The sequence below is a fragment of the Euprymna scolopes genome, chromosome 14 (assembly GCF_053919585.1).
Source record: "Euprymna scolopes isolate OS-2025 chromosome 14, ASM5391958v1, whole genome shotgun sequence".
Taxonomy (NCBI): Eukaryota; Metazoa; Mollusca; class Cephalopoda; order Sepiida; family Sepiolidae; genus Euprymna; species Euprymna scolopes.
In genome coordinates, this window is record NC_136495.1 from 68,158,514 (window position 1) to 68,175,658 (window position 17,145).

Below are 17,145 nucleotides of genomic sequence, written 5' to 3' on the forward strand. Positions count from 1 at the left end.
CTGCTAGAACTTTTTTTTTTTTTTTTTTTTTTTTTTTACAAAAAAAAAAAAAAGCATATTAGTGGTTCACCATTTTCTACTTTAATATTGCAGATTACGATTAGATTATCAAAATCATAGACTGCCGTTACCTCCCCTGGATTGTAAGAAGTCTTCAACATTAACATACAATAAAACTTTATAATTTAATAAATTTTATTTTTACTTTCTAAGTATTTTTCTATTTTATTAATTTTTGTAATTTCGGGAATTTTTTTTTAATTTCGACATGACACATCAGTATGTAATTGTGTTTTACCTAAAATGCATTTATTTGAAATCCTATTATATTGCACAAGTACCTCATTTTGTTCTGGAATTATTAAATAGAATGATATATATAATTTGTAGCCAAACTATCAATAGATTCATTTTTAACTCAAAAGCATGTATGAATTAACAATATAAATTCAAATTCCAGTGACCATATCTGTATCTGTACTCTTATATAAAAGTCACTTTGTGCGTGAGCGAGTTCCTTCCTTATTGGTTCCAAAACAATTGAGTCTATCTTTTGCAAATTTCACACAAAGGTAATTTATGTCTGGCAGGGTTCTTAGATATATTTTGTACAGATATTCATTCGAGAAGTATAAAAATTCGAAAAATCCAACCCTAAAAATAATTTTTCTCTATAGATAAAAAAAGAATTTTTACAGTGGAATATTTTACATTACACCGGCCAAGGGAAATAATAAAATCCCAGCAAATCATTTCTTAAAAAAAAAATTTTTTAGTCATCTGGAGATATAGCTCAGTGGTAGAGCATTCAACTACAGATCGAATGATCCCCCCCTTTTCAAGCCTGGATGTACCTCACCATTTTATTTTCGTTTTTTTTTCTTATTAATGAGTTCAATTTAGGTTAAAAGATGTACGATGTAAAATCGCCCCAAATCATTTCTTCGTTTGCATATTTTAAAACTGAACATTAATCAGAAGCGACTTTTCCAGAACATTCATCGTCAAACCCAAATCTCAGCTGACGTGATATTGTAACAAAAAGACAGAATTTGTTGAACTACATTATCATTATTTTGTAATTTTTTTTTTGTTTGCAAATTATTCCTAATAATCAATAGAAAATTGATTCTATAATAATGCTTACGCAATTTGCATAAATTAAAATATCATGTTTAAGCGTATTGTACAACCGGGCAATGCTGGGTGACCAACTCGTTTATTTTTGTATAGCTCATTTTGTCATCACTCAGACAAACAAGATATAGACAAATCTTGGATTTTTAAAAGAAGAAAAGGAGAGTATCATATCCAGAAAAGTCCTAAAAGACAAAACAAAATTTCTATCAGTAAATCATTTACAAAATAAGTTTGTGGTTAAATTCAGTAAGTAACGCTATCTTTTATCCAAACAAAGCTAGTCAAAATATTTTATATTTTTCCATAAAGATATTATTCTAAACCAGATCATAAAAAAATGGAATACAGGAAAAACAATTTTTAAAAGAGTAAAAAGAACATAAAAATTAAGAATGCAAAAATCAAGGGAGATAATTTAGAATTTTTAAAATTATCTCCTCTTAGGTTCCTATTTTTGTCTGATTAAATTTAATTCAGATGTAAAAATAAAAAAGAAACTGTTGTAGAAACACAGAATATCTTCGGCTACACTTTAAGATCTTAATAATATAAAAAAAATTATCTGTATCACCCTCTATTATCTATTTTTTTTTAAGTAAAGAATTATTAGTTTGAATGAATAACAAATGTAAAGCCAACACAATTAATACTATAATCTTCAACTTATGGACTATAGTATTCATTTAAGATAAAAGTGCAAGGCCTACATTTTATTTTTTATTTTATGTTAACAATTATTTTAGTGTATTCTTTAAAATGTGATTTTTCTTTTTTTAATTAATTAAAATTCATTATTGAGATGAGTATTATTTATTCATTTATTTATTGCAGACTATTATCCTCATATTTTTTTTTTTTTTTAGTTAAACTAAAAAACAATGAGGATAATAGTCCACAATAAATGAGTGAATTTTTTTGTCTTTAATATTTTTCCTATTTCCATCAAAAAGATTACTACTTTTAATGCAAATACATTGAATATACAGTTAAGATAAGTTTAAGGATTTTTAAGTAGGCCTAAATTTCAAAAGTGCGAATTTTGAACGATGCATATAGTTTTGGGGGACTTAAGGTATCCATAGGTGCTATTATATAAGATCTTAGAATACAAAGATTACATTTTTAAAATTGGGGAATATTTATTTGTTTTACAAATGACAGACCATTTCAATTTGTATGGACTGTAAAACTTTTATTTAAAAAGAGAAAAATGCCAACCCGGATTTTATTTATTTATTTTCAGTTTTATTTTTATGAATTACTAAAGTAAAGTGTAACACCACTGTTGTGGTCCGATTTAAGGGGTCACAATTATAAGGTGAAAGAGTCCTGGGGTTCACTGCGAGCGATTAAAATACGAGTGTACTCTTTGTTTGAGGGTAGAAATCTCTGGCATTATATAATTCAGACGAATCCACATTGTCCATGGATTTAGGAGTGTTAACTACCCCAGAACAGCTACTCAGGGTTTTTAAGCAATGTACAGAAATGCTCAATCATGTTGGAATTAACAGCAAATTTGGTAACAGCTTTAAAGTTAAAGTAGGAGTCCATCAAGGTTCTATACTGAGTATGTTGCCCCTTTTTCTTTGTGTGTGAGTCTTAGAAGCATTGTCGAGAGAGTGTTGTATGGGTTGTCCAGAAGAGATGCTGTATGTTGATGATTTAATACTTGCCTGTAAAATCATGGAAGACCTTCTTTTGTTTTTTTATACATAGGAGTCCCCACTTATCAAGGCTTGGAGGCTACTCAAGGATAAGGGTTAATGAGTGTACAGTAATCAATGGGATAATATTATAAAAATCGTTAGTAGTGGAAATTTGGTAAATTGAATTACTTAAGGGGACGGTTCATCAAGAATTTGTTTACGTTGGACTTGAAGACTACCAAATTGTAGTCAGCTAGAAAGCAGGCAAACAGAAGAGAGTTCCACAGGCATGCAGTTCTAAGAAAGAAGCTTTGTTCATGGAATCTACGTTTAGGTTTAGGCACACATAAAGATAGATAAATGCTATAGAAACTAAAAGTCTGAGAGTAAATGTTACCAAAACCAAATTGATGATCAGTAGTTGTTGCGTTGGAAAGCTTTTAAAAACAAGAAAATTCCCCTGCTCAGTTTATGGAAAGAAAATTGGATGCAATTCAATCTTTTGTGGTACCTGTGAGAATTCTTCTTACTTAAATGATACCATTAGAGCACAGGGTGGAGTAGGTGCTAATGTCATTGCAAGAGTAAGGAGTGGATGGAATAAATTCAGAAAACTTCTGCCTTTACTAAACAGCAGATATGACCAAAGTTGGCAAAGGGAAGAGTCTACAGGCACATGTATAGTGCGATGATTAGGGCTGTGACAACAGAATATTCTTTTCATTCTTTTGACTCTCAAATATATATCTGACACAGTAAGACACAGTCAATCAACCAACAACCATATCAGTCTATATAAAAGCATATAAGATATTAACAGATATATACTCATGAGTCAAAACAATGAAAAGAATATGATGTTGTCACATCCCTAGTGATGATGTATAGAAGTGAAACCTGGCCAGTGAGGTTTTAGGATATGCATTTGTTTTTTGTTGTTTTTTTTTTTTTTTTTTATATAAATTTGTAATACATGCTGTCTTCCTTTGAAGGAGGAAGTTTACGGGTAATATCAAATTCACAAGTGGGCCAGAGCTGCATGTATATTTAAGTCAAGGGAAGATGACATAAAACGTTTAGCATTCCCAAATGGTCACTCCTCTGGTAGTTGCCAGATCCAACATCACTTCAGTGATCTAACAAGAATCTGTATGTTGGCATGATTATGCCATAAGAATATGCATTGCATGGTGAGAAATCATATAAGATGTATATGATAGATGTTATAATATGACTCTTAAAGACGGGTTTAGTTCTGATGAGCTGAGGAAGATTAAATCTGTACAGTACAGGGAGAACAGGAGACTTTGATGGTATAGCCACATTGAAAGAATGGATGAGAGTTCTTGTTTTAGCAGATGTAGATAAATTAAGATAACTGACCCAGATCGCAAGGGAAGGTCAAAGAAAACATGGCATGAAACAATAAAAATAAAGCTTCAACTTTATTTTTATTCCTTCATTCCATTTTTTTCTTTGAAAGAAGGATAAAAACACTTGCTCAGAGATAAATTCATGTAGAAGTCAATTTCTTAAAGCCATCAACATGTAAAACGCGTGTTAAACCAAATATGTTGATATTGATAAATCTACAATTCCTAGGAGAATTCTTTACGGTGTGCTTACCTTAAACTTTTTGTCCATGTCAAACAATCAACCACTGGCCTGTCAAAGTTATGCTTTGAGGGTATGTTAGAAGGCAAAAGAGACAGAGGGAAGCCAAGGAGAAGGTGGAGAGAAAATGTTTTTGATTGGACATCTCTCAACAGTTGGGCGTCCATTAACCAATTTGCCCTGGATCGAAAGGAATGGCGCAAAATAAGTCATGTGGGTTCACAATCCACACCAAATGGAAGATGCGACTCCTGGTGGATGACTTTATGGCAAATTAAATGATACGGAATTATATTGCCTGTTTTTCTTATTTCTACTATCATTTGTGAGATGTTTATTCATGTAAATATTTATTAAGTAAATTTTTGATTTAAGAGTTGGCCTCCATTTAGATTCCAAGCTGAAATGAAAATGTAACAGATCATTTTCGTTTATTTTTATCCCTTTTCCTGAATTTTTGTTATTTTTGGTCCCCCGGCAAAAGGAGGTGGACTTGTAAATTCACCCTTGTCCGTTTGCCTGTCCGCACTTTTCTCAATAACTACAGCTTGGAATTTTTTAAAATTTTGACAAACATGATATGAGTAAAAAAAGTAACAGAACGGATTTTCCGGGAAAACTCCGGTTGCCCCCATCGGGTTAAAATGGCTAAAATTGACACTTTCGTGCTTATTAAAAAAAAATTGATGCCTTGGATTTTTATAAACTGTCTGAAAAGTTGTAACTGATTTCTATATAATTTTGTTTGGTGATAACTCTTGGGTGTGTCTCAGGGGCTCTTTTAGAGCTAATAAAAACACTATTTTGGGGAACTATTTTACCATATTTGTCCAAAAGTTTTTTTCTGTGTATGTCTATTTAGCAGTTTTGTATGGTGCTGAACTCAAATGGATGAATTTGAGAATTTTGGGAGCTAAGGGGAGGGAGGAACAAATGATGGACTTAGTCATTTCTTTTTTTGCATGGTGCAGAACTGAAATTTATATATGTTAAGACCTAAAACTGCACCGTTTGTTCATTTTCACCAGGATTTGACGTCCCTGGGGACTTTTGGGGCTAAATGGGAGAGGAGGTGCTGAACTTAGTCATTTTTTTTTTATGCCTCGTTCACTGTGCACTCACAGGGGACCATGCATTCTTCACTTGTTAGAATATAGAAATCAGACCATGTTCTATATTTTCCATGATACATATCTATTTTGGTATGGTGTCTTGTTTATAAAGTTTCCATCTACAGTATTTTTTTATGCATTTTCTACAAATGTAATTTCCTTATGATATCCAAATCTTACTAATAATGCTTTGTTATGCTATTGTTTCTTATTGAATATCTGTTCATTAGAGAATATGCTCGATTTTCTTTTAGAAATCATTGGGATAAGGGCATTTTTTTTTACAAACTGAGGATGCTTAGTTACTATCTTTATAGTATAGGGTATGGTTAGGTTTATGGTAATGCTTAAAGTTATTTTCATTTAAATCTAATGTTCTACCTAAGAAGTTTATTATTTTATTATTTATGTCTGTAGTTGAGTTCTAATTTCTTAAATGTCAAACCTTTTTTTTCCCCAAAAAAAAATTGTTTATTTTTACAATTAACAATCATTCCAATATAAACCTCCCAAAACCATGATATATGTTTGTAAATTTCCTGTAGGACCAACTGAATCAGTCACCTGTGCAGAACCTGGTGCCACCATAATTATATGAAAATTATGTTCTCTATTTTTCTGGTCCCAAGTTCATTGTTTCATTGGATTATTGTTCTCGCTAATTTAAGTATATTCATTTTTTTCTTTTTTTGTCAATTTGTTTTTGTTTTTTTAGCCATATCTAGGGCTTTATTTCTATCCATATCTAGGGCTTTATTTCTATCTGTATCTAGGGCTAGCTATATCTAGGGCTTTATTTCTTTTTAGCCATATCTAGGGCTTTGATATGAAAAATGAGTTTCAATAGACTCTATATATATATATAAAAGCAAAAATGTGTGTATGTATGTTCGCTTTTTGTGTATGGCCAAGAAAGGCTTTTTTCCGAGAAGCGGTCGGTCGGCTCACAACTTAAAACTTTTTATATCACATATAAATCATCATATCTGCGAGTTAACAACGGAGGTCGCCTGTCTATTTAATTTGCTCAACTTTGGGAAGATAAATAATCAACAGTTTTCGCTCGCCGCATGTGGATTAAGCTTTTTCATATAATAAAAGCGGCACTAATTCTGGCCGTATTTTTCCGGTCGCGATCGCCAAAAATGTCCGAAAGCAATCGGCTTTGATCAATGTGAAAATATTTTCCTTACATCAGACAATTGCTATTCAATTTGGACAAGGAGAGCTGGTCTCTTCCCCCCCCCCCCAACATCTTGGGAAAATAAAAATAAAAAAAGCATTCCCACAGTAAATGAAATACTATCCCGCAGTCAAAGTTGACCTCATTAAGTCATTAAAACGTGCACCTTCCAATCTAAGTAATCAAATAAATTCTAACGTGTTTCCGTTAGTATCTCGTGGTGTCCCAATGGTTAACGTCGCACGTTTATTTTTCACACTTTAATTTCCAACTTTGCCTCAAGGGTTCGGGTTCGATCCTCATAATTACCTACCAAAATTTTTTTTTATTATCCCAAACGCAAAATCTCGGGTGTTTTGATTTACCCAAAACCACACACACCTCCAAACACTCGGGCAATACCGGGTACCCCTCCTCCGCTAGTTAATTATAAATATTGTATTTCTTATTGTTTTTTTTTTTTTATATATACTTTTTAAAATTTTCCTTTTTAATTTTTTTTTACTTTGATGTATTTTTTTGTGATCTGCTTTAGAAAGATATTTTTAAAGACAAATATACATATTTTGACTGGCTTTATTCAGATTAAAGATAGCAGTACTTTCTAAATGTAAACACAAATTAGTTTGGTAAATGATCTACCTAAAAATTGTAAGTTTTGTTTGTTTTTGTTTTTTTCTTTTAGGGTTTTCTGGATACAATTCTTGTATCATTTTCTGATCAGTCATTCTCTTTGGAAATTCAAGATATGTCACAGACATATATTTATTTGAGCAATGACAAAGCAGATCATAAAGAATTAGACCTGATTACTGCTAAATAAAAAAATATGGTTACTGAAATCTAAATTTCTTTTCTCTACTTATGTATTAGGCACTTTTCTACAGGGAGGGGTCACTTTTTTTCACCGATATTTTTGAAAGTCATCCCTCTTTTCGATTGATTAGCCTTAATTTAATCATTCTACATTTTCGGTTTGATGATGGGCACAACAGCAAAGATGTAACTTTTTTTTTTTTCGTTCTTTTCCTCCTTCGTGGTACGGGTTGGAGCCTGCCTGCCTACTACCACTTTTTTGCTCAACACACCTCCAAATACCCAGGCAACACTGGGCACCTAGGCTAGTATTAAAGAAAGTTTACTTGAACAGCAACCTTGATGTTGTTGGCTAGATATCTGACCCACTGATCTATTCAGATATAAGTTGATACTCTTAACCTAATGTTTTGTTTCTGTAGTCAATTCACAGCTGTTTTGTCATCTATGACTCTTCAGTATGGCTATATATAGTAAGTGTATCCACGCCGAAATTCAAAACTCTAACGGCCCTTCACATATGTTAACATGTTCTATATCAACTTTTTCACTTTCTTTAAAAATCAGAGAATGTTGATTTTCTTTTTTATAAAAAGATCTTTTGTATAAAGACATTCAAATCTCAGAATAAGATTACCAATATGTTCAACACCTGCTATTCATTTGTGTGTTTTCTACATAAAAGATGGGTTACGTGTTAGCTCTGATAACATGATGTGGTTCTCTCCAAGAAACTCTATCATTTATGTTGGTTTCGATGTGCCATTGCTTGAGCTCATCCAAGTTTTTCTCGGCTTTCATATTACCCTCAATTTAAATGTGTGTACATTTGTTTATCAAATCGGAGCTTTGTTCAATATGTCTAGAGCAACATGGAGCTGATTCCAGTTTTGGCACCTTCAGCCTAGATAACCATGAGTCAGAACTAGCTCTGTTAAGATGCCCACCACAAATCCACCAAACTATGACTACTTCATTCTGCATTCTCAGAAAGACCGATTTAATGGCAACACCGCATTCACTCGTATATAATATGATGTTATGAATATGACTATTGTAAACTTGATCTTGTGTAATGAGAGTGAACAGCATGTTAAGATGAGAAGAATTCTCACAAAATGTGCTTTATGCACTCTGTACATGCAAGATCAAACTTAATTCGTATCATCTGTCAGTACAGGCATTTTGTCAAGAGAGCAGAATGACTCATACTACTGTTCTCAACTTGAGTGTTATTTTCACAATTTTTCAGTCGCTGTAACCTTTGACCTTCTTCAGGTGTATCTTGTCAAACTCTGGAATTTGCACAGAATTCAACGGGTACTCTTTATTTAATCCACAAGAGTAGCATGTTCTCGTTCCATCAGTCATGACTGGGTAGAAATGCTACATAATTTGCAATTGTATTTTGAGTGTTGCCTGCACTGAGGATTGAAGCTTCAATTTTCAACTGAATTTTATTAAGTACTTTGTCCATTATCATTGGTGCTTGTGGACTTTTATTCAGTCGTGGCTGACAGAATAAGCGCATGCTCTACCCCCATGAATTAAATAAAGGTCCTATTCAAAATTCTGTGCAGATTCTCAAGTTTGGCAAGATACACCTGAAGAAGGTTGGAGGTTACATCGATCGAAATGTTATGAAAATAACATTCAAGATGAGAACAGTAATCTGAATAATTCAAATAATACAAATAATTAATCCTCATCTAAAAAATATGATCAAAATCTGTTCAGAACTTCTGACACCTGCAGATCATAAGTCAAGAGCTCTGTACATAGAATAATAAAAAGAATACTTCTGAAATGTATTTATTACTAGCAGGGTTATCTGGTGTTGCCCCGATTAGAGTGTAGGATAGCATCATACTCAACATCATATAAAGGAGAGTTTACTTTAACAACAACCTTGATGTTGTCAGCTAAATATCTTACCCATTGAGCTATTTAAATATATGCTGCTATTCTTAATCTCACGCTTTTAAACAGATTAATTTCTTTTCTTTTTTTTTTTTTAACTTGGCCTTTGGGACAAGATCAAAGTGTAGTATCTGTTTTTCAGATGCTGCACTTCAATTTCTTGTTCTCTGTCAGTAGAGGAGAAATCCTTCACGACTGAGACAATTTTTATTTTTGTTCCTTTTCTCCACATTAAAAAACGACCCTGGTGTCTAACTCTGTCCCGTGGGGAGGCATTGTAAATAGGAACATGACAGAAAAAAGTGTCATTAGTTGATTTAAGGGACAACTAGAGATGCAGAACTACCTCCATTATGTTCACATGCAAATTGTACATAGAGAAACATTTATATTTGAAGTAAACTTCGTACCATGTCTTTGTCTTTAGGGACAGATATGCACACATGCAACAAGTTCTCCTTTACCAGTGGTTTTCAACCTTTTTTAATTCATGAACCCTTTCACCATGTATTCCCCTCCTCCAAACAGCATTCAATAAAAATGTTTGTGGAAAGAAAAGCGAACAGACCCTTTCAGTGGTGTTGGGCAATGAACACTGTTTTTGTTGCTCTGGATCCAGTTTGAGTCTGCTAATATGTGGTGCCAGTCCCCACAAACCATGAAATTTATCGCTACTATCAGATGGGAGGAAAATTCTGCCCTAGATGAGAACCACTGATATATATAAAAAATAAAAAATGGGTAATTTATAAAAAAAAAAAAAAAAAACATCCGATCTTCAAGGTGATGACGCTAACCTCAATATCGTTTAAAAACATCAACAACAAAAAAACTGTGTGTGTGTGTGTATATATATATATATAGAGAGAGAGAGAGAGAGAAATAAAAAGGAACCGAGTTATGTGTTCAACATTTCTTCTTTACTTCAAGACTTCCTGTGGATGAAATGAAATAAAGACGAAACGTTGATGAACACATAACTTGGTTTGTTCCTTTTCATTTCTCTATTTTGTTGGAATACTATTTCCATTAGTCTCATCATGCATACATATATACACACATTAGTGATGGGATGATTCCAATATCTTTTACAATTCCAATATACAATTACTGACTCCAATTCTTGTAAAATCTCTAACTATTTAGTTATAGAATTGTTTTTTTAATTACTTAAAATGCCTAATAAATAATTATCATTTTATTATTAGCACGGTCAATGGAAAATTAGCTTTGAAGCAAAATTAAAAAAACAAACAAAAGGATTGTTTTTTGCTCTGGAAAATAGGCATAAATTTTTCTAACTCCAATACTTCAAAAAGTTCTGATGTGGCTTAGCCTACTTGTAAGGCTGCTACTGCTACACATGGGTTGAATTTTGCTTATAGCACCTGGTATTTCCAGAATGGTTAGCCATCTAAGTACAACCTAGGATCAGTATTGTTAACTTTGTTGATCTAACAAGAAGCAGAGTATCAACATGATTTAAGCACAGAAAAATTAGTATAGTTAATAATTCTTATGACAATTAAGAAATTGTTGAGCCAAGTGTGAACCTGTTTAAGACACAAAAAATGATTGTTAGTGACCAAGAACAACAAGAGTTGAAAGATTCCACTCAATATCCATGTGCTATATGCAGGAAAAGAATCAGATATAATTCCATGCAATGCAGTCTACAACACGTTATAAACCCACAAAAAGTGTAGTAGTTTGTCTTGAAAGTTGGCACTAGACACCAAATATAAGTGTAGAAGGGGTTTAGGGCAGGCACGCCCATATAACTGCCAACCCTTGAGGGAAAGTTGGATGAAAAACTCTCATAAATCCTTTTGTTATCTTGGGGATTTCTTTAGCGCCGGAGGTGATTGTGAGTTGAACTCTTAAGATTGAAATGGAGCAAGTTTTGAGGATTGTTGCCAATTCTGATATCGCAAGCTATCCCTCTAGCTATCAAAACAAGGGTATATAGCAGCGGTGTTATGTGCATTATGCTGGTTTTAGTACCGGGTGTAACGATAAAATTGTCATCTTAGAAAAGACAACATGATTCGAATTCAAACTATTAACAAAGATTTTAGTAAAACTTGAATGGAATCGATCTTCAAGACCACCAAGCTTGGAAATTAAGATTGCAGATTGTCAGAAAATGTCAGACATCTGACCAACGGAAATAGGATGAAAAATTGATGATAAGTACTCTAACCCCTGCATAGCGCAGTGGTTAGAGTACTTGGAAAAATCGGTAAAATTTTACATTAAGGCCCATCTAACGTTCGTATATAACAAAATATTTTTTTGTAGATTTCGGTGTGCTAAAAACGAATCTGCAAACCGTTTCCGTCGCAAAAAAATAGTTTTCATTATATGAAGAAATTACTTTTTCGAAAAGTGGGTGATCACTTTTCCATGTAGATTTAACTTAAAATGAGCACCCACTTTCTGGCCACCTGAGAAAGGGGGCATTTTTTTTAGCGTTTATTGGCTAAAAGGTTTTTTCGATTTCTTTTTCTGTTTTCATCTTTCAATAAAGACACAAGGAAATTAAATAAAGAAAAATCGTTATTATTTTACTCGAAAGTTCGTCTCACATTCATATAGAAGAAAAAAAAAATTTTTTTTGTAGTTTTCAGTGTGCTTTAAAAGAATATGATAACCATTTGTCGCAAATTTATCGTTTGTATGGTATTAACTTCTCAAGTCTGGGGCTATTTTCCATTTCACAGCCCAGTCTTCGTTTACGCTACGCGCGAGCATAAAAAAAGCTGTTAAGTGTGTACTCGCGTTCCAAACTGCCTTGTCACAGTGTAGTATTGGCGGAAATTTTAAATTCGAAGAAAAACAAGTAGTTTTCCAAATATGAAGCCATGTAATTCTGTTATCACGGGTGGCCATTTTTGTACGCGCAAGAGCATTAACCCCTGAACTTGAGACTCTTTTCCATTTCACAGCCTAGCCTTCGTTTATGCTCGCGCATAGCGTAAACGAAGGCTAGGTTGTGAAATGGAAAAGAATCCCAAGTTCAGGAGTTAATACCATCTTGCGCGTACAAAAATGGCCACCCGTGATAACATAGAATTACATGGCTTCATATTTGGAAAGCTACTTGTTTTTCGTTGAATTTTAATTTTTCGTCAATACTACACTGTGACAAGGCAGTTTGGTACGCAAGTGCACATTTAATAGCCTTCGTTTATGCTCGCGCATAGCGTAAAGAAAGGCTAGGCTGTAAAATGGAAAAGAGTCCCAAGTTCAGGGATTGATACCATGCAAAAGAAATCAAACAAAAAACTTTTTAGCCAATAAACACACAAAAAATGCCCCCTCTCTCAGGTGGTCAGAAAGTGGGTACATATTTTCTTATGTACGAACGTGAGACGGGCCTTAAAGTAAAATAATAAAAAGTGATATTCTCCTGAAGGTTTAATCCTCGGTGTAGGCGACTGAAAAAATACAATTACAAATTACTTAGGACATCTATCCAGCCATGGCTGAACAAACAAGAGCATGCTATTCCCATGAAGTAAATAAAGGGTTCCACTCGAAATTCCATCCAAATTCCCAAGTTAACAGAAACATTCCCAAGTTTGACAAGATAAACCTGAAGAAGGTTGGAGGTTACATCGACCGAAATGTTGCGAAAATCACATTCAAGACGAGAACAGTAGTTTGATTAATCCAAATAATATGAATAACCAATCCGCATCTAAAAAATTCAGAAACGTCAAAATCAGATCTGGTGTATCGACTTATATTCTAATACTTCAACCCTCTCCTCCACTAAATTATAAATAAGAAAAAATACAGCCGATGTTTGATGAATTGTTTACAAAAAATATTGTTTACATTTTGACATGAAAAAATCCAAAAAGGTAGGCAAAGCATGCACGGTTTGATGGATACCAATGCAGATGATGGTATTCACTTCTATTGTAATCCCATTGGGAAATGTATGAATACTTTCTCTCCAGCTATGGGTAAAAAATAGCAACTTGTGTTCAATTAAACGTTTTCTTTTTTTTTTTTTTTTGAGATCACTTCAAAAAGGGTTACAAACTAAATAAAAGGGTTGATATACTAGAAAATGGATGAATTAAACTTTATAGAAAAAAAGAAATGGATAGTTTTAAGTGGTTGACGTTTTTCAGATTAAGAATTTTTTTGTTTTAAAGTTTTATATTTTAAAAGATTAATTCCTTGTCCATTTATTTTATTCATAGCAGGAAGTAACGCAGACATTGCGTTTGTTTTTCTTTCTTTAAACAATTTACTTAGAAATTTAATAAGAAAGTATGAACGTAGCAGTTTGGTAATACTAGCTGACTAGAATTTTTTTTTTTTTTTTTTTTTTCAGTTTAATCTTAACCATTTCCTAGAAACGACACTTGTTAATAATCTATCAGTTACTTTTATTTATTTTACTAGTTTATGATTACAAAAACAATGTCTTATTTGAATTCTACAGTTTTTGACCAAAGTTTTTTTTTTGTTTGTTTGTTTTTATTATAATTGATAGATCGTGCAAAATGGCACAAATTATAAAAAAAAAACATTAGGACATGACACAGTGAATTTTTTTTTTTTGCTTTCACTACAAACAAGGCATTTCACCACTTGGACGTAAGGGGTTACTAATTGAAACCATGTCTAAGAAAGATTAAAAAGATGTTGGTTTACGTTATATTTGAACTTCTGTATATCAGTACAGTCAGAGAAGCAGGTAGACAGAAGGGAATTCCAGTCTAGCTATTCAAGGGAAGAAGCTATTAGAAGAGAAAGCTTTCTGGCATTTAGGGACTTCAACAGTGAAGGGGTGTGATCTTGTTGCTAAGTGGGTTTGTCTTGGATATGTACGTCAGGGGGCACAAGTGCAATGAGTTTGTCAGAGCATATTCCATTAAAATATTTGTAAAACAAACACATTACGGCAAAGGCAAAGGGACACGGCTTGGAACCTAGTTGTCAAATTTGAACCTATAAGATTGGAGACTCTTTTTTGGGCCTTATTCAAGAAAGATAGAAAGACTAATGGTAGATGCACCAGCCCAGATGTGGCAACAAGATTCTCATGCATGGGCAGTTGGTGGCCTTAACTCAAATTCCATTGTAATTTAGAATGTTTTGTACATCTATAATACTAAAACTGATAATCTTGGTTAGTTGTTTGTTTGCACATTGAATGTTTATAGCTGATGAGAGAAAGGGCAAATGTTTATAGCTGATGAGAGAAAGGGTCAATCCTGGGCCCAACTCTCTTCCTGATCTACATCAATGATCTCCCTAAACACATACTTAAATCATTCGTTGACATCTATGCTGATGACACGACCATCTATGGCAACACATCAAAGGCTGTAAATGACAAAGTTCTCTCTAATTCTCTCTCCTCTGATCTCGAGCGCATGGTTCAGTGGGGGAAGACGTGGCTGGTTACCTTTAATGCATCTAAAACCAAACTCCTATCCTTACATCTTCAACGCTCTGATCCCCATCTGGCATCAATTGAAATGGATGGCTCTCGTCTAGGAGAAGCCCCATGTTTTGATAAGCTTCTGGGTTTGTCCTTTACTCCTGATCTGAAATGGAACACGTACATCAAGTCTGTTGCCAAGGTCGCTGAAAAGATGGTGGGATCCTTCTACCGCTCCAGAAGATATCTCACTACTGATGCAATTCTCTATCTATATAAAAGCCAAGTACATTCAAGGATGGAATACTGCTGCCATATCTGGGCAGGAGCTGCTAAAAACAGCCTATCCTGCCTTGACAGTGTACAAAATAGACTTCGTGGCTTAGTGGGGGATGCCCTTTTCTTTACCCTGCAACCTCTCTCCCACAGAAGAGACGTTGCATGCCTATCCTTGTTTTATCGTTATTTCCATGGCAGGTGCTCGTCTGAACTCCAATCTCTGGCCCCCCCTCACCAATCTTTCACGAAAACCACCCGTCTAGCTGAATCCACTGTGAAAAATTTTCCCCACTCTTTATCTGTGACTAAATCAAAACGTAGATTCCATGAACAAAGCTTCTTTCTTAGAACTGCATGCCTGTGGAACTCTGTTCCGTCTGTCTGATTCCCACCTGACTACAACCTGGATGTCTTCAAGTCCAACGTAAACAAATTCCCAATGAACCGCCCCCTTAAGTGAACACTTTATTAAATCTCCACACTAACATACTGGACTTGCAATAACCCTTATCCTTGAGTGGCTTCCGGGCCTTGATAAGTGGATATTCACAAAAGCATACTTCAGTCTAACAAAAAGAAGCAGCCTCTCTCCAAGATGGATGAAATTTAGAGGAGGGGATGAAAAAAAACATTGTAAGAAGGAGGGGGTGGGGATCTTGGAGGCTTTCTAATCAGGGAGGGATGGAACACACACTCAGCTAGCTGAGGGGCTATTTGTTAAATTTTACTTTACGGAACTGCGCGTTCCACACCTAGACGGGGAACACATATTCAAATTTGGCTCCTCTTCATACACCCAGACTTGCTACCTGTATCCATCTTGTCAAATGCTGCGCGATGCAGCCTTCTTCTATCACATCTGATCTTCACCCGTAGTTGGTGTTTAAAGAAAGCGATCAGATCCTGATCAGAAAAAGACACCCCCCCCCCTGGCAATCTTGCAGGCGCGACGTCCAAATCACCATTCTCGCCACGGCCAGGATCGTAACATAGACCATTTGTCTTTCCTGGTCCCACGGTGGCCTTACATTGTCCACGACATTGGATACGGTAATTGGGCGAGGATGCTCAGAATCGATGCAAGCCGTCACCTCACTGACATACGACCAGTACCGGCGGAGTTTGCGGCAATCGAAGAAAGCATGATCAGTCATTTCTACGGCCGTTGTCCCACAACGGGTGTTAATGTAGACATTGGTTACCTCCCTTGCTTCAGTTACATGGTTACCTCCCTTGCTTGTGGTGATATAAATAGGAGTCGGCCATCTTGGTTTAGGCAGTTCGTTCGTACAGTTTAGACAGACTACAAGTGTCTCAACAAATGGTAGCAGAGATATCCCTCTGTGTGCGACAAAACGAAAAAAAAAAAAAAAAAAAAAAATTTTTTGTGTACAGCTTGTCTGTAGCACTAGACAGATCGGATATCGGATATGGCAACTTCGAACAAACAACCTCCATTGTTGGAGGGGGAGGATGTTTACGAGAACTGGAAACAAGACGTTGAAATGTGGTCGTTGTTCACGGATCTTTCTGAGGAAAAAAAAGGGCCAGCAGTGTTTTTGACGCTACCACCGAATATTAGAGAATGTGTCCGTGAATTGCCAACAAGTGACATCGGCGGACGAGATGGCTTGAAGATCTTAATAAAGAAACTGGATGACATATATTTAAAGGATGAACACACGCGCGCTTACATGACTTTTAAGGAATTTTACACTTATAAAAGATCGTCAGGTACCAGTATAAATGACTTTCTTGTTCGTTATGAGTTTTTGTACCAAAGATTAAAAAAATTCTACATTATTCTACCGGAAGGAGTGCAAGCTTTTCTTGTTTTGAACGCGGTTAACATATCGGAAGAGAACGAAAAATTAGCGCGGACAACGTGTTCTGTTTTGACGTATCAAAACATGAAGGAATCGATAAAGAAAGTATTTGGTGACATTTATCGTGATGAAAATGTACCGGCAGTGAAATCAGAGCCCGAAATCGTCAACTATAATTATTCTAAACCGGGTAACAACA

At 34.6% G+C, this 17,145-nt stretch overlaps 1 protein-coding gene across 2 annotated transcripts in view; it reads left to right on the plus strand.

Annotated features, from left to right (window-relative positions):
- Window positions 1-17,145, plus strand: part of LOC145293056 (KRR1 small subunit processome component homolog) — a 103,677-nt gene that overhangs the window by 21,556 nt on the left and 64,976 nt on the right. The window lies entirely within an intron of this gene.